Source organism: Meriones unguiculatus, chromosome 9 (genome assembly GCF_030254825.1).
Source record: "Meriones unguiculatus strain TT.TT164.6M chromosome 9, Bangor_MerUng_6.1, whole genome shotgun sequence".
NCBI classification, from domain to species: domain Eukaryota; kingdom Metazoa; phylum Chordata; class Mammalia; order Rodentia; family Muridae; genus Meriones; species Meriones unguiculatus.
The window spans coordinates 116,032,148-116,049,542 of NC_083357.1; the positions used below are offsets into that span (position 1 = coordinate 116,032,148).

The 17,395-nt window shown below is 41.7% G+C and overlaps 1 protein-coding gene across 1 annotated transcript in view; it reads left to right on the forward strand.

Annotated features, from left to right (window-relative positions):
* The window catches only part of Hs6st3 (heparan sulfate 6-O-sulfotransferase 3), a 686,904-nt gene that overhangs the window by 295,984 nt on the left and 373,525 nt on the right, over positions 1-17,395 (forward strand). The gene's annotated exons all lie outside the window — the stretch shown is intronic.

Here is a 17,395-nt window from a genome sequence, read left to right on the forward strand (position 1 = left end):
GGTCTTAAAACAACAACAAGAAACAACAAAAAACAGTACAAAATAAAAATGCTGACTATGGACATTTATTTTCACCAATAAAAAGGAGACATTATATCAAAGCAACTAAATAAACCATAGAAATTGATTGGATACCAGAACGTCTGCACCCTCTTTTATTTGAGTGTCTTTCAACAGAGACTTTCTTTGTCTGTACCTTACTGGTTCCCCCTCCTTTTGGGTGGATGAGACCTGTCTTTGTTGCTATTGAGCATGACCCTCTTTATAGCTACACCCTGTAGGGGTCATTTGAAATTGTGTCTGACCCTCCAAGCCCTCCAAGTTGGCTGTCAATACAGACTTAATGGACATCTTTGTTTTCTCATTATCTAAGCCCCTATTCAAATGTCAGGTGTGGAAGCACCTGAAATGCCTAGACTTCGGAGCTGCGTAACTTCCCCTGCAGCATCTGTAAGCCCTGCCTCTGGGGTCTAAAGGTGCCTAAATGAGCTCAGTGAATCTTACGAAAAGCATGTTCTCTTAGATTCGTGTAGCACTATACATTTAGTTATCATGCTTAGACACGAACACTCACGCATCAGAAACATGGTCTTTCATGCTATTAGTTCCATTTATGCAGCATTATCTCAGTAGCGTGTGATTAAAGCGCTCGTCAACCCAAACTCTAAACGACCTAGAGTTCTTTAAAGTTGCTGTAAACTCTTTTCACTGTCTGTATAAATAAGAAGGAGTGTATCAGCTATGAGACCTGGACCCAGCTGCCTTACCATACAGTTTCCCACCTATAAAATGAAGTTTAAAAAAGCGAATTAAAACAACAATCAAAGTAAAAACAAACTAAACACTCATGAGGAGTGAGTGAGATAGTATATAACCTTAGAACGGCCTCTTGTATGGTAAATAGTAACTATGTTTCTGTGATGGTTAATACTGCCTATACTGGTCAATCTGACTATATCTGGAACTAACTGGAACCCAAGCTACTGAGGGCACTCAAGAGGGATTTTCTTAATCAGATTACTTGAAACTCATGCTAAATCTGGGCCACACATCCTGGTGGCAGCTCACGTAAAAGGTGATGAAAGAAGGCAGCGCAACCTCACTCTCAATGGGAAGTTCACTTTCTGCCCTGCTGCAGAGGTGTCCCTTCACCTGCATTTCAACCTACTTCCTGAGAATTCCAACTCATGGGAATGTCCTCCGCTACCCCCATGTGGGTCCCGGGAAAGATAGGATGCTGAACTCAGGTCTCCAGGCTGGCAGCAGCCATCTTTATCCTGGGAGTCATCTCCCCAGACCTCAGTTCCTCTCAATCAGTGGAGAGTACTTTCTTCCATGTGCTTATTGGCCATTCATCCATCTTCCTTAGTGAAGTTCCTGTCACAGTTTTTTTTTTTCCTCCCTGATTTGTAATTGGCTCCTTTTAAAAAAAATTATTGACTTTTTTTTGTGATTTGAATGCTTATGTAACAATCGGATTGTTTGGATGTGAAGTGCATTTTTATGTATTTATTCCATTTGTCACTGGGAAGAAATCACCGCCAAAATGGTTCACTTACCCTCAGATAGACCCTCCAAAGCATTGATACCTTTCTTCTAGAATTTCACAGCAAATGAAGGCCAACGCAGGTGTTGCTGCCATCTGAGTGTGATAATCATGGCGGACGGACGTTCCAGATGGCGTCTCCTGTTCAACAGTACGTCGTTCTCTACATTTTTACACTGTTGAAACTTAATCATGTCCTTCCTACCCTTGCTTTAAGTTGTCTCTTCAAAGAGAAAACATGTCCATGGGAGAGTAATTAACTCACGAACTGAGTGTTTGAAGCAACTCTTTCTTCTTTTATTCTGCTTTGCTCATTTTGGGGGCTACACTTTTTAATTTAGGGGAGCAAGGAACGCTTCACTTTCTATGTGCAACAATGTATCTATGAAACTTGAAGGCTTTCATTAGCTTGTATCAGGGTCATTACAGTATTGGCAGCTAAGAAATGCTAATACATGTGTGTTAATGGTTCTCAGGCAAAGACTGTGACAGAGTTGCCCCTAATTCCATAAGCAGAAGGCATATTAATCCCTTTAGTTGACAGGTGCTTAAATGGGCAGATTGGATGAGTAATTGGGTTGTTCTCCTAAGCCTTAGCTTTGAATATAAATGAGAAATGTCTCGATATTTTTATTTGTCTTTGGTAACATTTTTTAATTGATTTATTTAAAATGAACTGTTTCTGCAAAGCAGTGAATCCTTCAGCATCTGTTGTTTATATGAGAAGGATTGCAGCTTAACATTCTAAAAGGCAATACCTTTTAACATCCAACTCTTTCTTCGGTCACCATATAAGGGACACAGAAGCTGTCTTTGGAAGGACACCTTCGTTTTTGGAAGGTGTGAAGGGTGGGCTGGCTGCCAACTGTCCCCTCTGACCAGGATAAACTTCTTTGGAAAATGCTCACTGTCTTGTAGGTCCACAGGACACAAGCTCATCCGTGAGACCCAAAAATGTTAAATAGTTTCCAAAAGAATCTAATGTGCTCTCAGGAGGTGTTTGTGTCCTGGGGAGACCTGGCTAAATATGGGTCTTCCTTTGATGACAGTGAGCGATTACTTAACCTTTAGAGTGGGCTGTTATATTTCTGAACCTTTTGTTTCAGAGTCTTACCTGTCACTGTGATGAAAAATTGGGGGGAAAATTTTTAAATTGAAAGATGTGGCCTGAGAGGAATGGGAGAGATTTTGAACAGAAATGTAGGAAGACAAGTTTGGAAGAAAATCGTGAGAAGTTTTCAAATATCAAACTGGGCCAACAAGGCCAGAAGCTAGCCAAAGATGGGTAATCTTCAGAGACCTCACTGTCACCATGGTGTATTTGCCACTTTTCTTATCACCAGAAGACATTAAAGGAGAAGTTGTCTCACAGGTTCCCAGGGTTCAGTCTGTGTTGGGAGAGCACGGCAGAGCTGCTTTCTGGATGCCAGACAGTTGGAGAGCTTCTAGCCCGGCAGAGGGACCGGGAAGCAGAGAACCAGATGAGAACCCAACCTTCGAGAGCCATGCCCTCCAGCATTGCCTCTGCTGGCTACACCGTAGGTCACAGAGGTTCTGTTGCCCCCCAAAACTGCTCTGCCAGGTGGAGGCTGAGTGTTCCAGACAAACCTATATGACATGTTCCAGATTTAAACCATGCACATGTACCATCAGGGCAGTGAGGTGCTAGGAGACACGAGGTCGGGTACCAACTTTCAGAACCAGTTGGCCCAGACAGACCCTAGTGCAGAAACTTAATCACCCGCGAAGCCAAATTTGCATGTGTGTTTCACTCTCCCTGCAAGGTGAAGCCTAGTTCTCTACTTTGTATCCACGTGTACTAGGGTCCAAACAGCTTGCACACTCCATTCCTACAAATAGCAGCATGAGCTGTTTTCCATCGATTAGCACTTGTAATGTTAACAAGATTATGGAGTGGTGGGCCATGAAGATATGGGCACATGTGAAATTAGGATATTATCATTATTATTCATGGCTGCTGGAACTCCTACAAGAAAGGACCCATGTCGCCCTGCCTTTTGTACACTCTGTACTTAGTTCTATGGCTTCCAAAGCTGCACAAAGGAGCTGTTTGAGGAAACGGGAGCAAATTAAGAAGCCTCCTCCCGGCTGTGGATAATGGCAGCAAGGATTTTTCTTTTTAAAGATAAAAGTGCCGTAAGCCCCTTTACTTAATACCAAATGCACCCTCCAGAGTCCACCTCCTTTGCCAACAGATTCCCTATGGCACAGCGAAGAGGCAAATTTGTGGATAGTTCTGCTGGTGTGCAGCAGTCTAGAACTGTTGCTGTTAGAGAATGCATATGTGTTAACCCAACTCCCTTCATGTGGTCTTGGTTGGTTTGTTTTTAGTTTCAGGGTGGACATTGAAGAGACGAGTTTAGAGCCAACTTACTTCCTTTTTCATCGCCTAAAATAAGAATGGGAGATTTCAAGAAAGGAAATGCTTGAATTTATTTAAAAGACCACAGAATTATTTCTTCCCCATTCACCTTCCAGCTCCATAGTTAATGCAGTTTCCTTGAAACTTGTAATTCTCTTAGGCTAGGCACCAAGTCTGTTTAAGGAGCTGGGATACAAATGGCATTAAACTATTGTGTTTATTTTGGATTACTTCAGTTTAATTGCAGTCTCAGCCTTTTCTAATCAGTTTTTATATTTTTATTCAGGCATTAATCTGGAATTACATGTAGATTATTGTGACAGCTCCTTCCTGTGAATATAATATAAAACTTTAACTTGATACTTAGAAGTATCTGAGGCAGTGGCACAACTCACAAGCTCAGAGTCCCTGACTTCTTAGGCAATGTGACTGTGACCAGTTCCTTTGCATTTTATTAAATTTCGTAAAACTCTACTATTTAGTCTATTTTTGTGTCTGCAGAAACACCAGTCCTCTCCTTGAGCTATGAATGAGAACCCTGAGGATGCATTCATCTTGCACTGTGTCTGTGGAGCTAGCAGAGTGTCTTCTTATCATGTGCCACCACCAGGGAGCTGTTCAGCCCAGACACGTGGAACAGGGGGTAGACATTTGCTTTATATTCATTCTCCATTTTCCTGTGAATGATTTAACTTTTTAAAAATGCGCACAGGGGTCTTTCCTGAGACTCATACTCCAACCAAGTACCATGCATGGAGATAACCTAGAACCCCTGCACAGATGTAGCCCATGGTAGTTCAGTGTCTAATTGGGTTCCATAGTAATGGGAACAGGGACTGCCTCTGACATGAACTGATTGGCCTGCTCTTGGATCACCTCCCTCTGAGGGAGGAGCAGCCTTACCAGGCCACAGAAGAAGACAATGCAGCCACTCCTGATGAGACCTAACAGACTAGGATCAGAAGGAAGAAAAAGAAACCCTCCCCTACCAGTGGACTTGGGGAGGGGAGTGTGTGGAGAAGGGGGAATAAGGGAGGGATTGGGAGGGGAGTAGGGAGGGAACTAGAAGGGGGGTACAAAGTAAATAAAGTATAATTAAAAATAAAAAAATAATAAATTAAAAAAATGCAGTTAGTGTTCTTTTCAGGTAACTTGAATTGCAAAATGGAAAAGAGCAGCAGGGAGAAGTTATGCAGAGCAAACCATGCCCCATGCCTGTGGGTGGGCGGGGGGGGGGGGGGGGATGCAGGCTTTGAGTTAGAGAGAGATAACAATCAGAGCTTTATGACTCTGTGAAAAGTTACTCAGCCAGGGCTTTCATCTGCCACAAGCATGCTGCTCTTTTGGCTTTTGGGGGAAGGCAGATGAAAACACACAGGGAGACCCCTCTGTCTACTCATTACCTGAGTGTGAGGTGGCTCTGAAGAAACTTTCTTTAGACAAGGCACACATACAACAGTGCATTTCAAGTTAAGACTGATAACTTAACAAGTAAGGTAATAAAAATCAGATGAGGATTACCGAGCAACGGCCATTGTAAGACTTGGAGACGTTAAATGAGTATGGAACCAGAGTTTAAGAAGGATTTGGTTACAACCCAAAACTTTCATATTTTATAATTTGGAGATGGCTTAGTACTATTTTTTGATGCCAAACCAAGTATTTTCCATTTCTTTTCTCTAATGTTCTACATTTGGAGGTCAAGAGCGTATTAAAATAGTGCAACATTTATCTTTCTAGAGACTGTTTCACTCTCTGAGGACAAGAATGCTCTGGTTAGACATCAAGAGTGAATAGAAAGAATTCTGTGAATGGGACCAGATTGCTTGATTGCATACTTAAAATACCAGTCGCAATACGATGACCGCATCCTGCTAAGGTAGTGTATTGTGAGGACAGAAGCTGACCACCTGGGCACATACTCGTTGAATGGGAATTGTGGTTGCCAGGAGCTTAGGTCCAGGTAGAGCAGGAGGTGAAGGGGGACATGAGAGAGACAGACAGGCATATGGAGGGAATGATGTGAGTGTAAAACATTCTGCAAACGCTCTGAACCCAGGATGGTGTATCTCTTGGACTCGTAGAAAGAGCCAGTGCAGACCACTGTCAGAGAGAACCTGAAGAGCCTGGATGGCTTGTGTGGGCCAATCAGGCAATGTCACGAGGAGAAAGCATCTCAGCTGGACTGTCAGCGTTCCTCCATGGACAATCTTAACTTGCTACCTTTATCTCTCTCTATCTGGCAAGTTCAGGGGAAGCTTTGAGTGGAGAATCCCAAAGAGAACACAGTCCTGGTTCCAGCCCTAGAACTGTGTGTGGTCCTATAAAAGGCTGATGACTGCTTGCTTAAGTATTCCCCTTCCATGGTGCTCAATGGGATTGTTACTTATCTTTGCATCATTTATAGCGTCTTGTCCATTCCAGCTGCTCAAATAACTATTAAATTTCTCCTGTGGGGGAGGTTGGTGGCGGCTGCAATAATTATGTTCATGTGGTAAGGAAGTATGTAAGAGTATTCCTCTCACTGATATTTCAAGGCATAGAGTAAACTTCCAAACGTCTGCTGTTGTGGTACTAACACAAGATGAAGTGTAGGTCAGTAAAAGCAATGAATAGGAACTTCTATTCAGCACTCCCAACTTTCTCTAGGCCACGATAAGCATCTGGCAACAAATCTTTTCTAATCTTAAAACAATCTGCACATAGCTCCAGCCCTGCCTTGTGGGTAGTGGAATTAGATGTCTAGAAGTGAACTGACTTATTCCAGGGTGTGAAGTCAGTTGGGCCTGAAGCTGAGTAGAAAATAACACAAATTGATAAACAAAGTGACTTAGTCTATGACAACAGGGTTTTAGCAGGACTAAAAAGCACAAGTTTATTGGCTGAGTAGGGATGGAGTTTATAGGAATTCAAAACCTATATTTTTTTTACCACAGAGAATATGCCATATAGATGCCAAGTAGGTTTCATGGTTAAAACATTTTAAAAATACCTCAGAAGTATTGCAATGTTAACCACTCATCCATGTCTGTATGGAAAAAGACATTCCATCAGTGACCCAGTGAAAAGACCAAAACTCAAGTAATGATAGGTTTGAATGCATCAATACTTACTTCCTTTATAAACCAAAATAATCAAAGAATACCATGCACAAACTTGAAAAGCAAATGACAACTGTGAAAACCACAAAATACCAATCCATAAGAGTGAGAAACTCAGTGTATCATAATGTAAGCAAGTATTGTAAATTAGTAAGGAAAGTATACATTTTGCAGTTAAAAATAAGCAGAGGCATTGAGCAACTTTCCCAAGAAATAGAAACAGACAGTGAATGCCTGAAATCACAGACAACTCTATTGATTCCCAAGGAGACAAAGTACAGCTGTGGTGACATGCTTGTACCACCTGCTAGACTAGTTAGGAGTCAATAGAAAACAAACCCAAACCTGTCCTGGGATAAACTGCAAAGAAGAGAAACAAAATGCTATAATGGTCTCTTTGGACATTTGTTGCAATGCTTCTTTTAAGGGTTAAAACTTAGAAAAAGTTGCGTTATTATTAATTGTGGTTGTTAGCCAAATCAGTTCTGTGGCATCCAATATAATATTAGGTAGCCATATTTAGATTTAATACTTGCTGATATGCAAAGTACCTACCAACAGCTTCTTGAGCAAACGGCACATATGTGGAGAGTAATACTGCTTTGTTTACATTCTCATCTAGACAAGGCTGAAAGAAAAGACATCTAACGGATAATAATTTAAGTTTATAATCATAAAACGAGTTATAATGTGAATGTTCTATCCCTCAAATTTCTCACTACCTAGCAGTTACAGAGTTCTATAGCTTTAAAGTAGGACAAAATGCTATTAAAATTTAATTTTTTTGAATTGTAATGAGAATTGAGGGTCTAAAGTTTTATATTGATCCCTTTTGTAGCACCATCATGGCACCTGGAAAACACCCTTGGTAGAATTTGAGAAGAACCAAAACAGCCTAAGGTTCAATTTATTCCAGAACAACTTATTGTAATATATTTTAAAGTAAATAGTACGTTGATTGTTTAGATAACTTTTAAAAATAGTGAATGATAAATTGATTCAATTTATAGTCATAGCACCTCAACACTCAGTGATGGCGACAGCCTGGCAGTGTGGCTCGCTGTCCACTCCCGCACTGTCTGTCAGCGGCTGGTGGAATCGGAGAGGAAAGCATCTGAGCTGGACACAGAGGTGAGGAGAATGTGAAGGAAACTTCAGGACTCTCGGAGGATGGAGAGCAGAGAGCTTGCATAGGCTGAAACAGATGAGATAGGATGGCAAATTCGAGTGTGAGGATACTGCAAACAGAGAGCGCTGTGAGCAGATGGTGGGCGATGGGGCAAAGAAGTGAATGAGGTTCAGTTCCTGTCCTGAAATGAGAATCCATCTCCCAAGTGCAGTGACATGTAGGGCTCGATGTGAGAAAAGCTGCACAGCCTCAGACTAGAAAACACGCGAGTGGGAAAATGAAGGGAAAAATCAGGTATGGCAAAAACCCAAACGGAATATATTAATAATGTGGATTTGAACAAAGGAAGTGGCCATGGGCGGTGGAGAGAGCAAGACTCTAAAACCTGAAACAGTGGTGAAAATAACTCAGCTAGGTGTGGAAGGTGCTGGGAGGGAAATAAACAGGAAACCTGTAACGGTTTCAAGGGTCAGGGTTAGTTACTAGAGGAACGACAGAATTCTTTGAAAAGATCATTTTTAATTAAAATACAGTCATACCATTTCTTCCTCCTCTTTGCCCTTCCAACCCTCCTATGCCTGTTCATTCCCTTTCAAATCTATGGCCTCTCTTTTCTTTAATTACTGATTACACACATATCAATGATTCTCTCTCTCTCCCCTCTCCTCTCTGTTTTTCATACACACACACACACACACACACAGAGAGAGAGAGAGAGAGCAAATACATATGTAGTCTGCTGTATCTATTAGAGTTGCTCTTGTAAGTATGTTTTTGTATTAGGTAACAGATTAGGGGGCTCCATCTCTCCACAGTCATTCTTGGCTGTAGCTCTTCATCTGGGGGGGGTCCTGTGAGATTTTTCTCATCTATATTAGCATGTTAGCTGCTATTAGATTGTTTCAGGTCTGGTTGAGGCAGCCATGTTGTTGAGGTTTCATGGGTTTAGCGTTCCTGTCATCTCTCATAGCAGACGTCCTGGTCCTCTGTCTCTTAAGGTCCTTTTGCCGTCTTCCACCACGTTCCTGAACCTTGAGTGCAGAAGTTGTGTTCTGAGGTATTCACTGGGGTTGAGCTCTTCACTCTGTAGATGTCTTTGTTTTATCAGCTGTGGCTTTTCATAATGGCCTCAGTCCACTGTAAAAAGGATGCTTCTTTGATGAAAGGTGAGGGATACACTTACTTATGTACAGGGATAGTTATTTAGAAGGCAGCTAGGTTACACTGGCTTAGGGAAGATGCTAAGTCAGTTCTCCTCCAGGTCCATGACCTCGGCCGCCATGGGCAGTTGGCTGGGTTTACCGTACAAGACTATAGCCTTCTGTTGAGTGAGACTTAAGTCCAATTAGGCAGTGAAATATTGAATATACAGATGCGGGAGCCCTGGGTAGTAAAGGTTTACTGTAATTTTGGAGAAAAAAAAAAACACTGACATTTAGAGACTGAAGTATATTTAAAAGATTCTTGGGTTGAAACAGTCACAGTGGCCAGAGGTAAGAGGTAGAGAAGGTGGAGGGGAAGGAGGAAGGAGAAAATTAGGTATTATAGAAGCAGTAAGAAAGAAACTTGTGGCAATAAAACAATATCTTAACTACAGAGAGATGTATGGGAAAATATTGGATGATTACTTTTGGTTTTTTTTTCCTAGTTCTTTATAGACACTGGATAAAAAGACTCAATTTTAAATTCCCTTTCAAGAAATAAATTCTGTACCAACTTAGACATTTCAAGTTTGATCTATGTGTTAGCACAAATGCTGCCCCTGAAACGCCTTTTTGAAGAGATGCTTTCTGGGCCTCAGTATCAGATAACATTTGTTTTTAATTGGATTTCGGATGAGGGTTCAGACTCAGAATTGTCTCATCTTCCCAGGAACAGTATTCCTGTCTTAGACATGATTTCTTCAATTTCAGAATAGCAGCATTCTGTAAACAGAGCGAATGGCTATAAAATACAGAGAGGAACAGGTGAATGTACACTCTTTTAACTACAGAACGCGCAGGAAAGAAACCGACCTCCTCATTGAGTGTGCTTTTCTTAGTCAACACATGGCCAGACACATGACTGGGGGTGTAAGAGGAAGGAAAACCAGGGCACTGAACATGCAGATCAATGAAGAATTTTCAAACTGTTCACTGACCTTTACAAAATATTACACTTGATAATTTATGTAAGACAGTTTAACAGATTTTTTAATGGAATACCAGTTAATATGATTAGCACACAGGTACTCACTCCATGTATGTTTTGTTAAATACTTGGACTTATGTATAAAAATATTTATGACTACAGCGTATTTGGCAAATGTGTAAGATGTGTATAAATAGCATGTGTTATTATCATTTGTGTTTTGGGACTCAATTTAATTCTTAAGATTTGCAGATATCATAAGTCTAGAACCTTCCCAAGCAATGATGGTGAAGAGAAATTCTGCTCTTTAGTGCTTGGCTTAGCAAAATCTATCACAGAATTCCTTTCTTCTTCTGGCTAGTTTTTGCAAAGATGAAAAATAGACCATTGGAGCTTGGATTTAGATTACCAATGCAGACCATGTTTGCAATTATGTTAAACACAAGCATAAAAGGGTTACATAGATTAAACTGGCCAGTAGCCAGGTATCTGTTAGAGGCCGGCAAAGTGAAAACCAAGAACAAGCCTTTCAGTGACTTCACGCCCACCTGGTAATTTCTTCCTACAGTACTTAAGTTCTCAACAATGACTTGGTTTAGTCATAACCTAATAAATAAGGGATTCTCAATGTGGGACTTTAAAGATGGATTTAAAAAATTTAAAATTGATCTCCACCAGTTCTTAAGCGAGAAAATTATTTTCATGTGGTATATTAAATGCTAAATACAACAATTAAATAATTTTATTTATATCATTCCTTAGCTACTTAGAGTACTGACATTTCAGATTTTAAGATATTTTTATATTACTTAGTTTGATCTTTTAATTTGAATATGCAAATTATGGGATCCAAAGAGGTATTTGGATGAAAACATAGATCCAGAAAGGCAGAAGGAAAACCTTAGCTAGCTTTTGGGTTTAGTGTAAGCTCACATTCTTGATTCCTGTTCTCATGTTCTTCTGCTACTCTCCCTAAATACACTTCATGTAACTGTACACAGGGGGCCCATTCATATTTGAAATCTAACCTTCAAGTTCTCATGGTGCTTCTAGCTGAATAAGTATGGGTTCTCATTTTGTAAAAAAATTGACTTTGAGATACTTAAATAAGACATATTTAGTTAAATGCCTTTTCTAGAACCCTGTAAAATTTGAGGAAAATTGAACTCTCTTTCCAAAAAGAGAATGTCTTCAGGATGCAAATTTTTCCCTCAGCCCTCAGTCAATTACTCCAGAAGATAACTTTCAAAGTATAATATTTCACACATATCTTAGAAAATACAGACTCAGGCATTGTTGCTTTACAGCTATGGTTCTTTAGAGAACATAGTGACCTGTACAACTGTCCTGAATCATATTACGGGGTGACATTAGCCAGCAAGTTTCAGATCCTCAGCAATGTCTCCTTAGTATGTTATGTTGGGTACAGATAGGATGGGAAATGTTGATGGCAGAGAGAGGTACTCTTTTGTGAGAACAGGCTTGGGGATCTGTGAGGAGTCCTGGAGCCCCAAGTCTGTTGATGAAAGGGACACAGGATAGGTCAACAACTAAGCCTCTCACAGCCCAGCGATGTACTTCCATTGTCTGCTTGCTAAGCCACAGCCATTTCATTGCCTTTTGAAGGAAAGAAAAAGAATGAAGTGCTTTGCTTTTATTTGGAGTGAAGGGCGCACCATTTCCGAGGCTCTCTTTGCTGCTCCTGCCTAATGAAGCAGCTGAGACACCACGTGAGTGGACCAGCCAACGTTGAGGAAGATAAGAGCAGCTTGCAGAGCGGTCTAGATGTGTTTGCTGGCACAGGCGGCCTGTGATTGGCTTCAGCAAATAATGGCTGATTTTTCTCTGTGCATCTTGCAAGATAATCTTGCTGGAAAAGACATGTTTCATTTATGTGACTTCCTTCTGTTATTGGCAGCCCTGCAAATGATCTGGAACAGGTGGGCATACCAATAAGCAAAGAATATGCTTTCTAGCCTGTCACCCTCCACTTATCTTGTTTTGATGAAGACACATACAGGGAGAATCATATTTGTACTTGATCTTGTGTCGGGAATCGCTAAAGCACTAACAAAATAAAGGGGGCAATTTCTCTTTGTGGAGTTAGTTGACTATTAAAATTGAGAATAATTTTCTTGCAATTTCACAGTACATTTTTTCATGGATGGTGTTCATCATTTAGGGCGGGAAAAGGAGACACAGTCTATCAAAAACAGATAAAGAAAAGCTGCAGAAGAGCCTGCTGTTTCTGCTTTTTTGGATGATCCAGCTTGTGCTCAAATGAAATCATGACAGATTCATTTATGTGAAATGGCCATTGCTGATCTCCTTGCCAGAAACTAGATTGCTTTTTTATTTAGGAGATTTGCAGATCAGTCCTTAGCTTTCTTTAGTTAGTGGTGTCATGGCACCTGCCCAATCTGCCTCTTCTCTTCCAGTTGGTGTTGCCAATATCTTGGGATGCATGTGTTAAAGCATAGTCACATTCAATCGAAAAAAAATCTGTTGAGTGTTTTAATCACATGCAGAGCTGGGCTGGCTGATACCCCAGGTCTGACCAACATAAAGAGATGGAATAGTAGAAATTTTGTCATCCATTGGAACAATGATGGGAACAAGCAACATCAATATTATGGGTGATCTTTTCATTTAATAGCAACTGCTGCTATTGACCATCTCCGGAGTACTTAAAGAATTTTTGTTGCTGGTTCTACAAGCCAAATTTATCGAGCAACTGAACTCAATAAATGGATTGATTGGAGAACATAAAGGTATTAGATAGTTTCAGATAAGACTCCTTCTGTAGAGCAATAAACTTCCAAATAGAGCTTTTGACGGCTCTTGCTCATTTCCGTTGGCCCTGCGAGGGCTTGCCTGCTTGCTCATTATTGGGGAGGCCTGGTCTTTTTCTCCTGCCAGCTCACATTCAGCAGTTCTTAGCCGGGAGGCAAGCATTAGGAGAATTATCACTGGAGAAGTGGACACGCTGCGCAAGTTTATTGTGCAGTTTGCTTCTGCTCTCCGTCCATGCACATAAGAGCAATTGGTGTCACATAGAGTAGGGTACAAATACCCCCCACTCTATTACATGTGACGGCTACATGTAAGGTGCTTGTGTCAGGACCCAGGAATGCAGAACAAAGCTGGCAGAGGTGTCTGCCTCCGTGAGCTTATGCTCTAAGATAACCTTTTCTCTCCTTGCCACCTGGAACAATGGTAAGTAAGTGAAAGACTGGGTTGTAGTGGTAGAATTGACCAGTGATTGTGGACTTCCATATAATTCTTCAAATGGGCTAGTTATTTACTACTGAACTTCACTGGCTACTGCCTTCTGTTGGGTAGAGCCACACCTGGTTTGTAGTCATTGGTAAAGAGTGCATGTCTTAGTTAGTGCATGTCTTAGTTAGGGTTTCCATTGTTGTGAAGAAACACCATGACCAAGGCAGCGCTTATAAAGGACAACACTTAATTGGGGCTGGCTTACAGTTTCAGAGGTTTCGTCCATTATCATCATGGCGGGAAGCATGGCGGTATACAGGCAGACATGGCGCTGGAGAAGGAGCTGAGAGTTCTACATCCTGATCCGAAGGCAGCCAGGAGGAGACTGGTTTCCATTCCTGACGGAGCTTGAGCATAGGAGACTTCAAAGACAGTCCCCACAATGACATCCTTCCTCCAACAAGGCCACCGTACTCCATCAATGCCATACCACCTAACAGTACCACTCCTATGAGCCAAACATTCAAACACATGAATCTGTGGGGGCCAAACCTCTTCAGAGCAACACAGTCTGACATACTAAAAGTGTATACAATGCAGTATTATAGAATATATATTAATCTATGACTTAAATAAGTATAATTTATATACATGTACATATGCGTAGACTTATGCACGTTTGATTTTATGCACAGAGGGTCTATTTTTGTTATTCATCACTGTTAGGCTCTATGAAGTTCCCCTGAGCCCTGAATTAGTGCATTCCAGTTGCTCCTAAGGAAAGTGCTGGTTTAGTTCTTTGGGTCCTAACACATCCATCAGCTGATGACCACAAGACTTTGCTTCTGTGTGGTTCTCTTGGACGCAGCTTGCTTAACCCTGCGATGTGACTATGTAACAGTGCGACTTTGCTAGCAAGCAGGCATGAGTAAATCCATGTAGCACACAGAGCTTCTCCCTAACACCCACCTCTGCCCTACTGAGCTGGGGAAGACCAGACAACATTTTAGTAAGACTCTTCAGACCATCTCCAGTGAGCTTACGAACACAGAGCTCAGGGCTGCAAAAGGCCAGGCAGCGAATAGACTGCAGGGTGAACACTGGCTCATTGAGTCAGCTAGAATGAGGAGACATGAGTAGCTCTGCTGGATTCCTGTTGGGAAGATATGAGTCACGCAACTTGTATTTATTTTTACTTTGTATTTATTTATTTTTTGCCGTGTTGAGTATATGGCATGAATGACCACAAAAGTGCTCTGAGTATTGATTTTGGTGTTGCAAGTACTTTTATTGGGTAGGATATTTTACACAGAGGAAATGTGCAAATCATGAAGATTGACACTACCTCTTCTCCTTGTGTGTGTGACTATAATTGTGTGTCTTGAATCTACCTCTTCCCCTTGTGTGTGTGTGTATTTGTAATTGTGTGTCTTTTGTCTCCTCTAGTGAGTTACAAAGAGCTCTTTCATCTGGAAGGAGCTCTAATACAAAGCCTGAAAATGGAGTGAGAGGCAGGAAGCCCTCTCTGCTCAGGTGCTGAGCTCCATGAGGCATATCTCCTCTCTGCCCATGCCAGGCAAGTATCCTCAGAGACACATGGAGTTGGTGGTGATTCAGTCTTCCAGCTATGACTCAAATGCTGTAAATACTGAGCAGGAGAAGAAATGGCTGGAGGAGGGAGGCAAGCAAGAACTGCAGGCACACAAGAAAATCCGCTGCCTAAGCATTGCCTGGCAGCAGCCGGGCCATGCTCTCTGCTCTTTGCTAGCTTCGGGCTTCCCAGTCATGAGGTTGGGCTTCACGGAGTCGCTCCACACCTCAGAAGCCCAGTGGCCCCCACCTTCCAAACACCAAAGCTTGCCCGGCTGTCCTTTCAAGCAGGAAAGACCTGACCCACTTCCCTCTCCCCAGAAGCCGGGAGCTTGGCACAGGGGCACAGAGTCCTGATAACTGCCTTCGTGATTGATTTGCTGTCTTGAGGCTTTTTACAGATTCTAAGTCCAACATTTTTGCTAGTGTCAATTGAATAGGCAGATGCCTGAAATCCTACTATTGAGCAGAAAAGGCTTTTATTCTGTAATTATAGAGGAAGAGAAAAGATCATAAAAATATTCAGTTCGAACAATTTAGTATGAATGCTTTTCAGTTAAAATATAATCAGTCAACAAATGTAAATCACTAATTATGAGCTCCTTTTCTGTTTTGATGTGAAGTCGTGCTTCAAGTGTCTGTATCAGGAAGAGACCTCAGTATGCTGAAACTGCACCAACGTGTAGGAGAAAACAGAAGATCAGTTTGCAAAGTGGAACAAAACAAAAGCAACGCTGCCTATTTTGCATTTGATTGGACTTGGACAGAAAAATCAGAGTTGTAGGTAGAATTATTGTAAAAAAATTTATTTGGTGAAATATTTTGATGAGAGAGAAACAGGGCTGGGTAGGTGGACATGAATTTGCATAGGAGATCATGCTGTCATTTGGATACTGTCCCCTAATCGTATTAAGACTTAGTTCCCAGACTGGAGCCATTGTAAAGCAATGTAATCTCTTTTTAACTTTTTTATGAACTACACTTTATTCACTTTGCATCCCCCCTGTAGCTCCCTCCCTCCTCCCCTCCCAATCCCTCCCTTCCTCCCTCTTCTCTCTTCTCCATGCATGCCCCTCCCTAAGTCCACTGATAAGGGAGGTCTTCTTTTCCTTCCTTTGGATCCTCGTCTATCAGGTATCATCAGGAGTGGCTTCATTGTCTTCCTCTGTGGCCTGGTAAGGCTGCTCCCCCCTCAGGAGGAGGTGATCAAAGAGCAGGCCAATCAGTTCATGTCAGAGTCAGTTCCTGTTCCCCTTACTAGGATACCCACTTGGACACTGAACTCCCATGGGCAACATCTGTGCAGGGGTTCTAGGTTATGTCCATGCATGGTACTTAGTTGGAGTATGAGTCTCAGGAAAGACCCCTGTGCTCAGATTTTTTGGTTCTGTTGCTCTCTTTGTGGAGCTCCTGTCCAGTGTAATCTCTTAAGAATCAGAACATAGTGAGAGGCCTTATATCCTTAGGGAGTCTCTTCAAAGATTGTGGGTCCAGTCTCTTCCTCTTGTTCTTTTCCTTCACCTAGGAATGTCTTATTCTACCATGTGCTTCTGCTGTGCATTAGCTCCTCAATGACCCAAAGCAAGGATCATCATTTACAACCTCCAAAACAGTCTCCATGTCAGCTCCTTCTTATGGTGTCATAGCTCAGAGTCACAAGAAGCCTGTGCTCTCCTGCTCCAGCTCAGGGTTCAGCTTCCCCTTCCCAGCAAACTACCTCAGCCACACAGTGACATTCTGTCTGTCACAACTATGTGAGCCCTACCTGATCTCATTCTGTGTTGGCAGAGACTGTGCTGGGCATCTCTTGATGGCCACTGGGATTTCTATGAGGGCACTGTGGTCCAGGTTTGAGGGGAAAAAAGAGAATCCTGGGTTTTGGTTTGAGAAAGTCCTTGTGTTATCTCTGCCTCTCTGGGGTTCTCTGTGTGTCTTCTCACCATCCCCTGCTCCTTTTTTTTTTTTTTTTTGTGATTGTTGAATCTACTACAATATGCTATTTACACGCACTCTGGTTTCTGAGTCATTTCTACTTAGAAAATTGATTTTACTTACCTACTTGTTGAAAACTTGGACAATTTCTGCATTGAGAACACCAGGTATTCATACTAAAGATTTAAAAATAGGTGATCATCAATGGCCAACTGTAATAGAGTCAGTTCATGTCCATGTTTGCTGTTCTTGTCTCCTGTGTTGTGTGAAGTGATGTGCACAGGTATTAAATCACCCGTTAACCCATTCCTGACTTTGTTTCTCCTCTGTGCCTAACATTTGCTGGTGTCAATGTTCTCAATTAT